The sequence below is a fragment of the Alnus glutinosa genome, chromosome 5 (genome assembly GCF_958979055.1).
Source record: "Alnus glutinosa chromosome 5, dhAlnGlut1.1, whole genome shotgun sequence".
NCBI classification, from domain to species: Eukaryota; Viridiplantae; Streptophyta; class Magnoliopsida; order Fagales; family Betulaceae; genus Alnus; species Alnus glutinosa.
In genome coordinates, this window is record NC_084890.1 from 12211231 (window position 1) to 12224975 (window position 13745).

The following is a 13745-nucleotide window of genomic DNA, read 5'->3' on the forward strand; positions in this document are numbered from 1 at the left end:
CACCATAATGATCAGTAACGGTAGTTGTGCGTCCAGCAATAATAGTAGATGCATGTTCAACAGTAATAGTAGATGTGCTATGTGTCCATCAGTAACAACAATGACAAGTCTAATAATAATAATAATAATCGATGATCATATGAGTGAGGATCATGGCAACTTCACCAATAGTAATAATGATAACTTTTGTCAATAAAAATGGTGAAAAAAATAATTATGACAATTAGTTCTAATAACAACTATAATGTTGTCACTCGAGGACACCTAATAAATTTGGAACGAATGTAGAGAAGATTATCGTGCCTTTTGCACAAGGATGACACGTGTACATTGAGGAATGATCCAAATTATTTTACTTATCCGAAATAAAAACAATTGTAGTGTTGACAATAGGAAAATAGTTGTAATATTAATTTGAATAATAACATAAAATGGAGAAAAGAATTAGTGGTTAAGGCTCATTTTGTTTTGGCGTAAAAATTTTTTTGAAAATGTTTTTCGTATTTTTCGGTGTTTGATGCAACCGAAAATATTTTTCGGTTTGACCAAAAAAGTTTCTTTAGTTTTGGAAAATGATTTATGGAAGTTTCTCTTTTTCTAAAACCGTTGGACCATCGTAGAACCACCACCAAGACGAGCCTAGGCCACTGCCGGGTCATCACCAAACCACCTCGAACCATCACTAAGCCACCCCTGGGCTACTGCTGGACCATTGCCAGATCACCACCGAGCTACCCTGGACCATCATTGAGCCACCCTCAAACAATCATCGAGTCACCCCCGAACTACCACCAAGCCATTTCTGAACCATCACGAGCCACTCCCGAACCACCGCCGAGCCACTCTAGACTATCATCAAGCCACCCTTAGCCCACCATTAAACCATACCTGAACCATCACCAAGCCACCCTAAACTACCACTGAACTATCCCCATACCAACATTTGGTCATTGTCTAACAATAGAGTTACGTACTAAACCACAATCGTGACTTCCACTTGAAGAAAGTGACGACAGCTATTTGACTATGTGTTAAGTCTTGTTGTTTATAAATAGAAGCACTCGGCTTGAAGCATTAATCTATCACCGAGGAAAGAAAATAGCCAACCTGAAGAAAACACTCACAGAAGAAAAGAAAAAGAAAAGTAAGGAGAGTTTACTCCTTTGTGTTGCGGTATAGCAAAAAGAAACAAGACAATTTCTTTGTTGTTTTCTTTTCTTGAGAGAAGAAAATTTAGGTGTATTGGGGCTATGGATTTTGAGTGATTTTCTCATTGTAACTATTTTTAATAGTGAATTTTCTCTGTATCTCTTACGGTAGATGTACCTCAAATTGAGAGAACCACTTAAATCTCAGTGTCATTTGTGGTTGATTTAATTTTCTTTGTTTTTTTAATTTTTCGCACCTCATGGGTCCTGGGAAATAGGACTTATTTCCTGACATGTAACTGACTTAAATGTTGAAGGAACATTTAACCTTACACGCTTCCTAATGAGTTTTTTTTTTTTTTTTTTTTTTAATTAATTGAGGTAAAAGGGTTACTGGGGAGGATCCTTACCACTTCTGATCCAAAAAGAAAAGGAAGTGGAGAATCTAACAAACAACACAAAGCATGGGCAACTAAAAATTAAACTAAGAATGAAAGTATGCGGAGACAATGCTTTCGAAGAAGCGGGCCTAAAAATTTGTGACAAGAATGTCAAAAATTGGGGCCACCAGTTAAGGTGGTTTGGTGTTGGTACAGAACCCAAAGGCTCCAAACACAGTAGCAACAGAGAATTACAAGGGGAAAAAACAAATAAGCCCAGAAATAAACAAAAAAATACAAAAACAATAACATAAACAGCAAATTTCCGGTTGAATGAGGAGGAATGGGAGCCGGCCCAGACGGCGCGTGAGATCCACGCACCGCCAAGAAGTGGCCTCTCATCAACAGAAAAAGACGACGTCGACTGGATCCACCGAAAGTCTGTGCGGAGGAAGGCAGGGGAGGCGAGCGGAGCCACCACGCGCCGGAAAGAGAAAAACTCCCCCAAGCGCGTGTGGGCCACGCGCCGATGCGTGGGCGGAGGATGGAGGTACAACGACCATCGGTGGAAGCAGAAGACGCCGACGAACCCATTGATGAGGTGCGTGTCATGCAAAGATGAACAGAAGGACGTAGATCTGAATCTAAAGATATCAAACTTAAAATCTATCCAAAAATCACAAAACACTTGGTGGAGGAAGATGGAGCAAACTGGTATAAGCTGTTGAGTAAAAACAAGGTATTGAAAAAATATAGATTGGACTAGAAAAAGTTCTAGCAAGATAGATTCCTCAAAAGAGGCAAAGAGTTCATGAAAGGAATGGAAGAGGAGTTTTTGACGTTCCTTCCAAATCCTTTGATGCAGTAGATCGATGGATGGATAGTATACCTCAGAAGAGATAAAAGGTATAGGGTAAGACGGTACAGGAAGAGATGGGGAGGGAAGCAAGCAGCCTCCCTCCCAAGTCGGTTTACACAGCAGGAAAACCAGGAGAGGAGAGAAAACAGATATTTAGTGGTGGTTTTTTCTTCCTAATGAGTTATTCCTCTTGGGTATTGGATGATTGGATCGAGCTTTGTCTTGGGCTGACGTGAGTTTTCATTAATTGTTAGGGCAGCTGGCTGAGTTAATTAACCCATATTGTTGCACTTCTTCTTTAATGGGGGAAGGTATTAGTATTACTGGCCTTCTATGTTAGATCCAGTTATGACACGAAAATCCCTCTTTACGTCACCTGCTTGGGTAAGAAATTATGGATACGACCGCTGGTTTTGCATGGCAGTCGCAATTGTATAATTTCTTTTTGGATGCCCCAAATGGTGTTGCCCGGCCAATGCAGTATAAGTCATAAATTATTGGCAATAGTATTTTGTGCAGTGAGCTTAATTTGCAGATTTCCAGTCATAATAGATTACCTAGCTACATCATAGGCTCTAAACAACTACACTTTGATCGAGTCGTAGGCCTCTGCTTGCATCGTTTGGCAGGATCATGACCGTTCAACAGCCTTTTGACCATGCCATTTTTTTCTTCAATATTAATTATTCTATGGGATTACGTTCATCCAGCAGGCTAGCTTATGGTCGTGCATCATCAATCTTTTAATGATCTGTTTATTGAAAGTAGCCTAGGTAGTTCCCTCCTTATCAACCCTTAAATAGAAAATTATAAACAAATATATATATATATATATATTGGGGATGGTCGGCTACCCACTTGGGCCACCCTCGAACCAAGCTTTTCTTTTAAAAAAACAAAAATAAAATTATTTTAGAGTAAAATTGTAATTTCAAAAAGGCTCTATCAATAAAAATTATCAAAATTTGTACGAATGGTTCATTTGGATACAAAAGGCATATCACCGAGATTTATAAGCTCATTTTAAAACCATCAAGATTTAATTGTTATATGATCAAACTATATGGACCAAGTTAACAACTTTTCCTTTAAAAAAATTATAATTTCCACCATACACAACTTGAAAGGAAGTCGTGGCATGTCCTTGTTCATAAAATGCAATCTTATGTCATATTTTTCATATTACTAGGGATGGAGGTAAGAATTTAATCTATGGGTTAAATGTGAATTATTATTTTATTTTATTTTTTGTAGAGGACAACTGTTAATAAAGTTTTATTATTATTATTATTTTATATTTATGGGGATCGGAAAGGCCATGATCCCCCATGTCCCTTGAGACTGGAATTTTCTACAATTGGGATCTCATCAATAATTTTTTTTTTTAATTAAAAAAAAAAAGGTATGTAGGGGGGGGGGAGCTGGTAGGTCCTTCCCCGCTCGGGCAGGGACTCTCTGCTCGAGCAGAGGGTATTAGATTTTGAGTTTAGAATAAAAGAAAACTCAATTTCATTAGAACTTACTCAAGATTACATGCGCCTTCTGCTTATATACAACTCAAGAAGAGATAAACTAACTAAACTAATTCTATTAACTGAAAACAAACTAACTATCTTTTTAACTAAATACAAACTGAAATGTATACACGTGTACTTTGCTGAATGAATATTCAATACTCCCCCTCAAGATGAGACGTAAATGTTGTGGAGACTCATCTTGGACAGCAAAGAAGAAAACAATGAAAAACCAATAGCTTTAGTAAACATGTCGGCAAGCTGATGTTCTGAAGCAACATGAAAAGTTCGGATAATGCCAAGTTGAATTTTCTCCCTAACAATATGACAATCAATGTCGATATGCTTGGTGCGCTCGTGGAACACGGGATTAGCAGCAATGTGTAAGGCTGCCTTGCTGTCACAGTAGAGAAGAGCCACCTGAGGAGAGACGTGAAGATCCTGTAAAAGAGAATGAAGCCAGACTAACTCACAGCATGTAGAAGCCATGGCACGATACTCAGCTTCAGCCGAAGAGCGAGAAACAGTAGCCTGTTTCTTTGATTTCCAAGAAATCAAGGAATTGTCAAGAAAAATGCAGAAGCCTGTAACTGATCGGCGTGTATCCACACAGCCAGCCCAATCAGAATCACAAAAGGCCTTGAGCTGAAGAGAAGAATGAGCTGAGAAAAATAAACCTTGACCGGGAGATCCTTTAATATACCGAAGAACTCTATGCACAGCATCCAAATGAGTGGAATGAGGTTGATCCATAAACTGACTGAGAACTTGCACAGCATAGGAAATATCAGGGCGACTAATAGTGAGGTATAGTAGACGACCTACAAGATGTCTATAAGAAGAAGGATCAGATAAAGGAGAACCCGAGGTCTTGGAAAGCTTGGCATTGGTTTCCATGGGGAATTTGGCTGGTTTAGATGCTAAAAAACCAGTGTCTTCCAAAATTTCAAGAGCATACTTACGTTGACTAAGAGAAATGCCATCTTTAGTCCGAGCTATTTCCAATCCCAAAAAAAACTTCAAAGAACCAAGATCCTTCAATTGAAATCTAGCATGAAGAACATCAATTAACTGAGAAACAGCCATGACATCATTACTGGCAATGACGATATCATCAACATAAACCAACAAGGCTATAAAGGAAGAATTCTGATGCCGAGTGAAGAGTGTATAGTCTGCCTTGGACTGAACAAAATTGAACTCAAGGAGGGCAGAGGAAAATTTCGCAAACCATTGACGGGAGGCTTGCTTAAGACCATAGAGAGACTTATTTAACTTGCAAACTTTAGTCTCCCCCTTCTTACCAAAACCAGGAGGCATGGTCATGTACACCTCTTCATCAAGATCACCATGAAGGAACGCATTGTTCACATCAAGTTGGTGAAGGTGCCAATTACGGGTAGCAGCAACAGCAAGTAGAGTTCGGACAGTAGTGAGTTTTGCTACTGGTGAAAAAGTCTCATAGTAATCGAGACCTTCACATTGAGTGTAGCCCTTGGCAACTAGCCGGGCTTTATATCTTTCAATGGAACCATCAGATTTAAGTTTAACTTTGTAAACCCATTTGCAGCCGATTGGACGCTTGGAAAGAGGGAGATCAACTACAGTCCAGGTATTATTCAACTCAAGAGCTTGAATCTCTTTAGACATGGCTTCACGCTATTCAACATGCTGAACAGCTTGATGATAATATTGAGGCTCAACAATTGAAGAAACGGATAAGCTAAAATGTTTATGAGCAGATGAAAGTTTATCATAAGACAAAAAAGAAGAAATGGAAAAAGGAATACCTGCAGATGTAGAAGACCTTAGAGAAGATGATGAGGAATCAGCCAAATTACAATGGTAATTATGCAAGTAACCAGGTCTGGATCTAAGCCTAGAAGATTTTCTGGAAGAAACAACAGGAAGAGATGAAGAAGAAGAATTGGGAATATCAGGAACTGAAACTGAATTAGGAATATCAGGAACTGGAACTGAACTGGGAATATCAGGAACAGAAACAGGAACTAAAACATTGGAAGAAGAAGACATAGGAAGAGATGCTGAATCTGGAATAACAAGAGGAAAAATCGGCTGAGAAGGAACAGAGTGAGAAGAATGTTGAGAAAGAGCAAAAGGAAATATAGTCTCATGAAAAAGAACATCTCTGGAGATAATAAAAGATTTGGAAACAAGATTATATAGTTTATAACCTTTGATTCCAGTAGGATAACCAAGAAAGACATAAGGTTGAGCTCGGGCATCAAATTTATGTCTTGATCGAGTAAGAGTGTTAGCATAACATAAACAACCAAACACTCTTAATCGAGAATAAACTGGTTGAGCAGAAAAAAGAATTTCATATGGAGATTTGTGAGACAAAAGAGGAGAAGGAATTCTGTTGATCAAGTGAACAGCAGTGAGAATACATTCACTCCAAAATTGTAAGGGAAGATGAGCTTGAAATTGAAGAGACCTAGCAACATTGAGGATGTGTTGATGCTTTCGTTCAACAACTGAGTTTTGTTGGGGTGTCTCTACGCAACTTAGTTGATGTAAAGTTCCTTGAGAAAGGTAGAAATCAGTCATGTTGAATTCCACTCCATTGTCAGAACGAAGACATTTAATTTTGCTATTAAATTGAGTAGCAACCATAGCAAAAAAAATTTGAAGATATTTCCGGGTTTGAGACTTATGTTGCATTAAATGGACCCAAGTAAACCGAGAGTGATCATCAACAATGGTTAAGAAATATGATGCACCATTAAAAGATTTAGGAGTAAAAGGACCCCAAATATCACAATGAATTAGGTCAAATAGATGCAAAGAAGTATGATCACTATTTGGAAAAGATAAACGATGCTGTTTGGCCAAAGGACAAATTGTACAAAGTTTATTGTTCTCATTTGTAAAATGAGGAAGAATAGAGGAAAGTTTCTTAAGAGGCCTATCAGACAAATGTCCTAATCTGTAGTGCCATAAGCTATTTTCTACAGAATGTACATGAGAATCAGAAGAAACATGTTTATTTGGAAAAACAGATGAAAGAACAATACTGTTGGCAGAAACTGGTACAGCAGAAACAGCTGTAGAAGACTTAGCAGAAACTGGTACTGGCAGTAAATGATATAAGCCATCAACCTCTTCACCCACTCCAATCGTCCTCCAATGTGCAAGGTGCTGAATGAAACAAAAACGAGACAAAAAAATGAGACAGCATTGCATCTTTTTGATTAGCTGACTAACAGAAATTAAATTGAAAGAAAAAGATGGAATGCAAAGAACATTGGTAAGAACAAAGGACTCAGAAATTTTAACAGTTCCTATGTGGGTAACAGATGCAAATTGCCCATTTGGCAGCCTAACTTGTTGAGAAACTACTGCTGTGATAGTGGTGAATAAGGAGATGGTACAAATCATATGATCTGTGGCTCCAGTATCTATGATCCATGGAGCATGAATAGAATTTGTTAAAGAAGATTTCTGGAAAACAGAAAAAGAAGAAGCAAAAACAGAGAATTTAGGATCGAATGAAACAGTACCAGTCATGTGAGAGATCAATTGCTCATGAGGAGAAGAAGACACCTGATTCACCGCAGGAGTCTGAGAACAACCTTCCAAATTGTTATTCTTGAAAAAATTCATAAGCTGCTGGCACTGCTCATAAGTAATCGGCAATTGAGGCATTACTGAATGATCAACAACAGAGGAAACTTGATTAGCAGCAGAAACAGAATTCTTGCCCTTTGTAAACTTGTATCCGGGTGGGAAACCATGGAGTCTATAACATTTCTCCATAGTATGACCTGTGATTCCACAGTGAGAACAAACAGGGCGATCTTTGCTCTTAGGATGGTTCTTAAATCGATTCTGAGGAGCAGGAGTAGGAGCTGTCTTGGCGAGTAAAGCAGTGGTATTCATATTCAAAGAAGTACCAGAAATAGAAAGACCTCTCTGTCTTTCTTCTTGAAGCACAAGAGAGAATACTTTGTTCATTGGAGGCAAAGGATCAAGCAACAAAATTTGACCCCTAACATGTGAATAGCTCTCATTTAAGCCTATGAGAAATTGATAAACATATTGCCGCTGATGTTTAGCTTGAATAGCCTTTGCAGCACCACATGTGCAACAAGGCATAGATTCTTGATGCTCAAGTTCATCCCAAAGAGCCTTCAGAGTAGTAAAATAAGTGCTGACAGAGTCATTCTCTTGAGAAAGAGAGGATAACTTCTGCTGCAATTGAAAAACCCTCGGACCGTTGAGATGAGAAAATCGATCCTGAAGATCTGTCCACATTTCTGCTGCGGAATCAATGTAAATTATACTGGCAGCAATCTCTTTAGAAACAGAGTTGATCAACCAAGATAGCACCATGTTATTACATCGGCACCAAGAAAAATTGAGAGGATCAGATTCAGGAACATTTGGCAGAGGCAGAGTACCAGTAACAAACCCCAGCTTATTCTTTGCAGTTAAAGCCATGATCATAGCTCGCCTCCAAGAGCTATAGTTGTCACCAGTGAGTGGCTGAGAAACCAAAATGGCACCTGGACTATCGCCATGATGAAGAAAAAATGGATTAGAATAATCCATATCAGAAAGAGAAGGATGAACGTCAGTTGAAACAGATGACGCCATAGAAGAAAAAAATTTGAAATGATTGAAATGAGAGAAGAAGGAAAAGATTGACGCGGAAAAGTCAGAGAAAAAGCTCTGATACCATATTAGATTTTGAGTTTAGAAGAAAAGAAAACTCAATTTCATTAGAACTTACTCAAGATTACATGCGCCTTCTGCTTATATACAACTCAAGAAGAGATAAACTAACTAAACTAATTCTACTAACTGAAAACAAACTAACTATCTTTTTAACTAAATACAAACTGAAATGTATACACGTGTACTTTGCTGAATGAATATTCAATAGAGGGGCCATTGCTCAAGCTTTCTTCTTACGCAAGGAGCCCTTTCTTACATTATTTTTTTTTATAATTCTCCTGCCCTCTTCTCCTTCGGATAATAATAAATTACATCAATCTTTTATCTATCACATATGCAATTTAATCCATGGTGATAAATGAAGGACAAAATTAATCTCTTTAAAATTCTTAAATGACGAAATCAAAACTTTTTAAATTTTAGAAAATTAAATTTGAATAGGTGTCAAGTTTCAAGGACAATAAACATATCCATTAAGAAATTGATTGAAAAGTCATAAGAAGGTAATTAGAAAGAAAAAAAAAATGGGAGAAATGAGGTAAATAAATAAAGTATTTAAGTTGAAAGAGTTATACAATTTAGCCCATAGAAAAATTAAAAAGATCAATTGCTTATAAATTGGGAATTCAAAAGGATTAAAAGCTGGCCAATTCCTGTTGTGTAAAAGAAAAGAAAAGAAAAAGAAAATAAAATTACGGGTGGGGCTAGAAGGCTAAGAAAGGAAATATTCAAAAAGATGCCATAGATAATAAACAGATATATTATTAAAAAAAAATAAGAAATAAAATAGATAAACAAATCTTCATATAATTTGCCAGATGAACAAAAATAGGGCTTTAGACAGTGGCACAACCAGGATTTTAATTTCAGACGGGTCAAGATTAAATTATAAAATTGAAAAAAAAAAATTTATTCAAACATTAAAGAATATAACTTACAAAATTATATATTTCATACAATTAAAATATATAAAAAATAAATATATTCACAAGTAAGTAATTTAAAATATCAATCTTTTGTTTGGGTTTTTAATTTCTCCGTTCTCCCCTCTCTCATAGTGAATAGAAAAAATAACAATTTAAAAGCAATCGAAATATAAAAGCTTACATTTTTATTATTTAAATACAAATTAATATTAATATAAACGCACGTTTGGTGACTTGGACAGCTCATGTTTTTCAAATTGGAAGACAAGACACGCAACAGGAAATAAAGATGACCGTTTTTAAGTTGTCGACATACTAAAGTTGAAGTATCTAAACACAGCGTTTTGGTTTCCTTCTTCGTTAAGACATCGCACGTTAACCTAAAAATATCTGAAACTTCAAATTTGAAATCAAAGGCTGAACTGAATCCCGAGAGCCTGTTTGGCCACTTGTTTTGAAACAGTTTTCTGTTTCCAAAACAACAAAACATGTTTCCGCACTGTAGATTAGCGTTTGGTTAGCTGTTTTAAAAACAAAAACTGAGAAAACAAAAACACGAAGAAACACAAAAAATGGAAACAGGTTCAACCTGTTTCCGAAAACCGTTCTTACGAAACAAGAAAAGGCGCCTTAATTTTTAAGTGCACAATGACAAAGAAAGTATGGTTGATCTGCGGTTCGATTCATGGGAATACTCAAAAATATTTCCTGTATCTCAACCTCCCCAGGAACCTCATCTCTCTTTCTTCTTCACACCACGCCTCACTTCGTCTTCCTCCTCTCTCTCTCTCTCTCTCTCTCTCTCTGGCGACAGAAATTGGAACAAATCCTTAAATTTTCGACAGGGAGAGAGATGAGCTCGTTGATCTATATTTGTATTTTAGCTCTGCTATTTGCTGCAGTACCTTTGGGTACCACAAAAGAGCAACTGAGCTCGAGGGAGTGCGAGGATCTGGATTTTACGGGGCTTGCTCTTTGCTCTGATTGCAATACTTTTGCTAAGTATATCAAGGACCCAGGTATTCTTTATTAATCCTTTGGGTACCACACAATTCAAAAACTGAATTTTGTTCCTAGATTATTGGTGTGTCTTGAATACTCTGGTGTTTAAGTGTTTTGTCTGATCTTAGAATTACAATTTTCAGGTGCAAATGATTTGAGTTGATTGATGGATTTATATATTATGTGTTTGTGTCATTCGTTTTCCAGGCATTACGATGTGAGTGTTGGCTAATAATCATGACCTGTGCGTTGGGTTTGTTGGATTTAAGTTGAAGATTTGGAAGGATTTCATAGCAAGAAATACCAATGGAGTCATATAGATATAATACAAAGATCTCTAAGCGTAAGCCAATGGGTTTAAGTCTAATGATGTTATATTAATAGCTAACAGTTATGACATGTTTCCAATATGGGAATTCATTTTTTTTTCACCACGTGTTTACATGCTCAACAATAAGATATACATTTCTAGTGGAAATTTTGAATTTGATCAAAGTCTAGAGACATGTCTTCTTCCTTAAGCATACTGAAAGCATTGTAATAAAATTTATTACAACTAGAACTAGCAATTCTACGGTCTATGTGCAGGGGGTTGTTGGAATGAAAATATATGTTGACTGGATAATAGATGATAGGATGCTAATGCCTTGTATTAGGGACTACTGACTTTTATTGATATATCGATTAGCTCGTTCCTCAGCATTTTTACTTCTATTTGGACTCAAGTTTGCTTATGGAGTTTTAGCTGCATCTGTAAGATTTTTATGTGTTACTTTCAGCCATTTTTATGGACTCAAGTTTGCTTATGGTGCTGTACTGGAGGTCTGCATGAGGAAACTGGTTTTCTATCCTGAAATTGTGGGCTTCATTGAAGAATAGAAGGATCGATTCCCTTAAATTAAAGTTCAATATGTCTTCAATTCTCCACCAAAGCTGATGATGCTTGACGATGCTGGCCAACACAAGGAAACTATAAGGTTAGCTTCTTTTTGTCACTAACTGTTAAGCCCCAGTATCTCCACTGGATAAATAAAAGTTTGAGTGGAGAGATTTGCTTGACCTGATTGATGATAATGCTGAAAATTCTTAAACTGGCAGATGTATAACATCTTCCTGCTTGGACAGGCCCCTTCAACTTTCATTTATCCCCTGTTTGTCATGCACCATAGACTGAACTGCACCTATGTTAATTGGCTGATAATTTATGTTTGGCATGTGTCCAAGTTTCAGAGAAACATTTGTTGCATCATTCAAGAGAAGAAAATAAGTTGTACAAACTTCTCTTATTGAAAATGTTTTTCCCTTGTCACAGGATCGACAACTGGAAACGCGAACATATACTGGCATACTGCGATTACTTAGAGAGAAGGTTAAGCCCACTTCAGCAAATTGAGTGGTTTGTCTTTGTTCTCTGTTTCTACTCCAAAGACATTCTCACATTGAAGTTGCTACATGAAGTTCACTCATCTTGGTTATTCTTAATGAGCGAGATGCAAATCTATCTTATATTTTGGATGGCTTCCTTCTGTCTTGATGAAGATGAAAATTGTTGGTGTCTATGGCTCTTCATGATCATAACTTCATTAGGAAGCATGCAACGAAGGATATTGAGTTCCAATCATATGATGATAATGAGTTTCATGATAGTGATTTATGTGAACTTCTTTATAGACTATGGATGGTGCTTCAGATGGATTATGACATTGTGCAAAACTCATAACTTTTGAAGATTTTTTGATGAGATTTCTTATGCAAGTGTCATTTTGTTTGATGGATGTAACCTTATCGTTTTTTTTTGTCAGACTAAATTCGTGAATGGATATGTATCCATGATGTTTATGGAGTTGTTTTTTTTTTTTCTTCCTTGTTTTATAGCTTGGTATATTCTTCACATATGTATAACTTGGTCTTTTTTTCCCTAAGGAGAAACTGTTTTAAAATCAATTGTCCAAACGCCTTAACCACTGTTTTCTATTTTCAAAAATTGTTTTTGAAAACAATTTACCAAACGCTTTTTAAACGAAAAAACAACAAAAAACAGTTTTCTGTTTTCGTTCTCAAAAACAGTTTTTGGAAACAAAAACAGAAACCGACTTGCCAAACGAGCCCCGATCCTCTACTTCTCCCAGTCTTGGAGAGTTTATTCCAGCGTATGTCAATGCCCTACTAATGGTATTCTCATCATTCGAATAATTACCATTCCATTCATTTTATTTTATTTTCTAATTGATAACAGTAAAGGGTTATAAAGGGAGATTATTTTAAACCCTTGATCCGAATGAAAAAAGAAAAAGAAAAAGTAGAGACGTAATCCCTCCATTCATATTGGAAGGTATGGGGATCCATAACCTGATTCATGATTTTATGTCCTTACGCCAAAGCCCAATGCCATCTGGACTTTTGTTCAAGCCTGTTTTTTGGTTTATAGAATAAGGCTTACCTTGGATCTCTCGCTTCTACAGGTCCTGGAGTCTTCAGCTCCATCCACTCATTCTCGGCCCATTATCATAATCTGTAGTCTTAACTGTTACCTTCTCCTAACTTTTTTTTTTTTTTTTTTTAATTTTTAAATAATAATAAAATAAAATAAATGAGTCTTCATATAATGAATTGAATCTTATTCTTCTACGTCTAAAAATAGAAGAAATATCACAAGGTTACAAGGTAATTGTTACATAATAGAAACACTTACCTTATTTCCAAACTTTTCTCTTAATTAAATAAGCCCACCAATTGAGAGCCCAAGCAGAGCAATTGGACCCAATATGTTTAGGGTCCAATCGGTCAAAAAGAAAAAGGAAATTAAGCTTTCTTATTAGCTTAATATAAATAATAGAAATAAAAAAAAAAACAATGATTTAAACTTTCTTTTTTGTTTCTTAATCTTGCTTTATCCCATAAAAATCTTACTAAATTTCTTTTTCGGTTTTTTTTTTTTTCGAAAAAAAATAATAATCTATGTCAAAACTTTACCTACAAAAGAAAAAGAGCCACCATAAACAATCAACCAACCGTACAATAAAAGACTATAGTATATAAAAGTTCGAATAGCTTTCAAACCTTAAACGGCTAAACCCCGTTGGACGATCAGTATATAATATGATTTTTTTTTTTAAATAATTTCAAATAGACAACCAAATATGAAATGGGACCACTCCAACTTTTTTGTTTTTTGTTTTTTTTTTAACAAAATAGCATGTGTTACTATATATTAC

General features: G+C 36.2%; 1 long non-coding RNA gene and 1 other non-coding gene across 3 annotated transcripts; both read left to right on the forward strand.

Annotated features, from left to right (window-relative positions):
• The first annotated feature begins 246 nt into the window (after positions 1–246).
• LOC133869960 (U6 spliceosomal RNA) lies at positions 247–352 on the forward strand. The gene has a single exon (XR_009900589.1). It is a non-coding gene; the product is annotated as a U6 spliceosomal RNA (small nuclear RNA).
• A 9946-nt stretch (positions 353–10298) lies between these two features.
• Positions 10299–12262, forward strand: LOC133869772 (uncharacterized). Of its 2 annotated transcripts, XR_009900533.1 has the most exons (4): positions 10299–10547; positions 10738–10873; positions 11310–11507; positions 11843–12262. It is a non-coding gene; the product is annotated as an uncharacterized LOC133869772 (long non-coding RNA). The 2 variants fall into 2 exon arrangements; XR_009900534.1 differs by lacking the exon at positions 10738–10873 and having other exon boundaries at positions 10316–10547; positions 11843–12261.
• The last annotated feature ends 1483 nt before the right edge of the window (positions 12263–13745 follow it).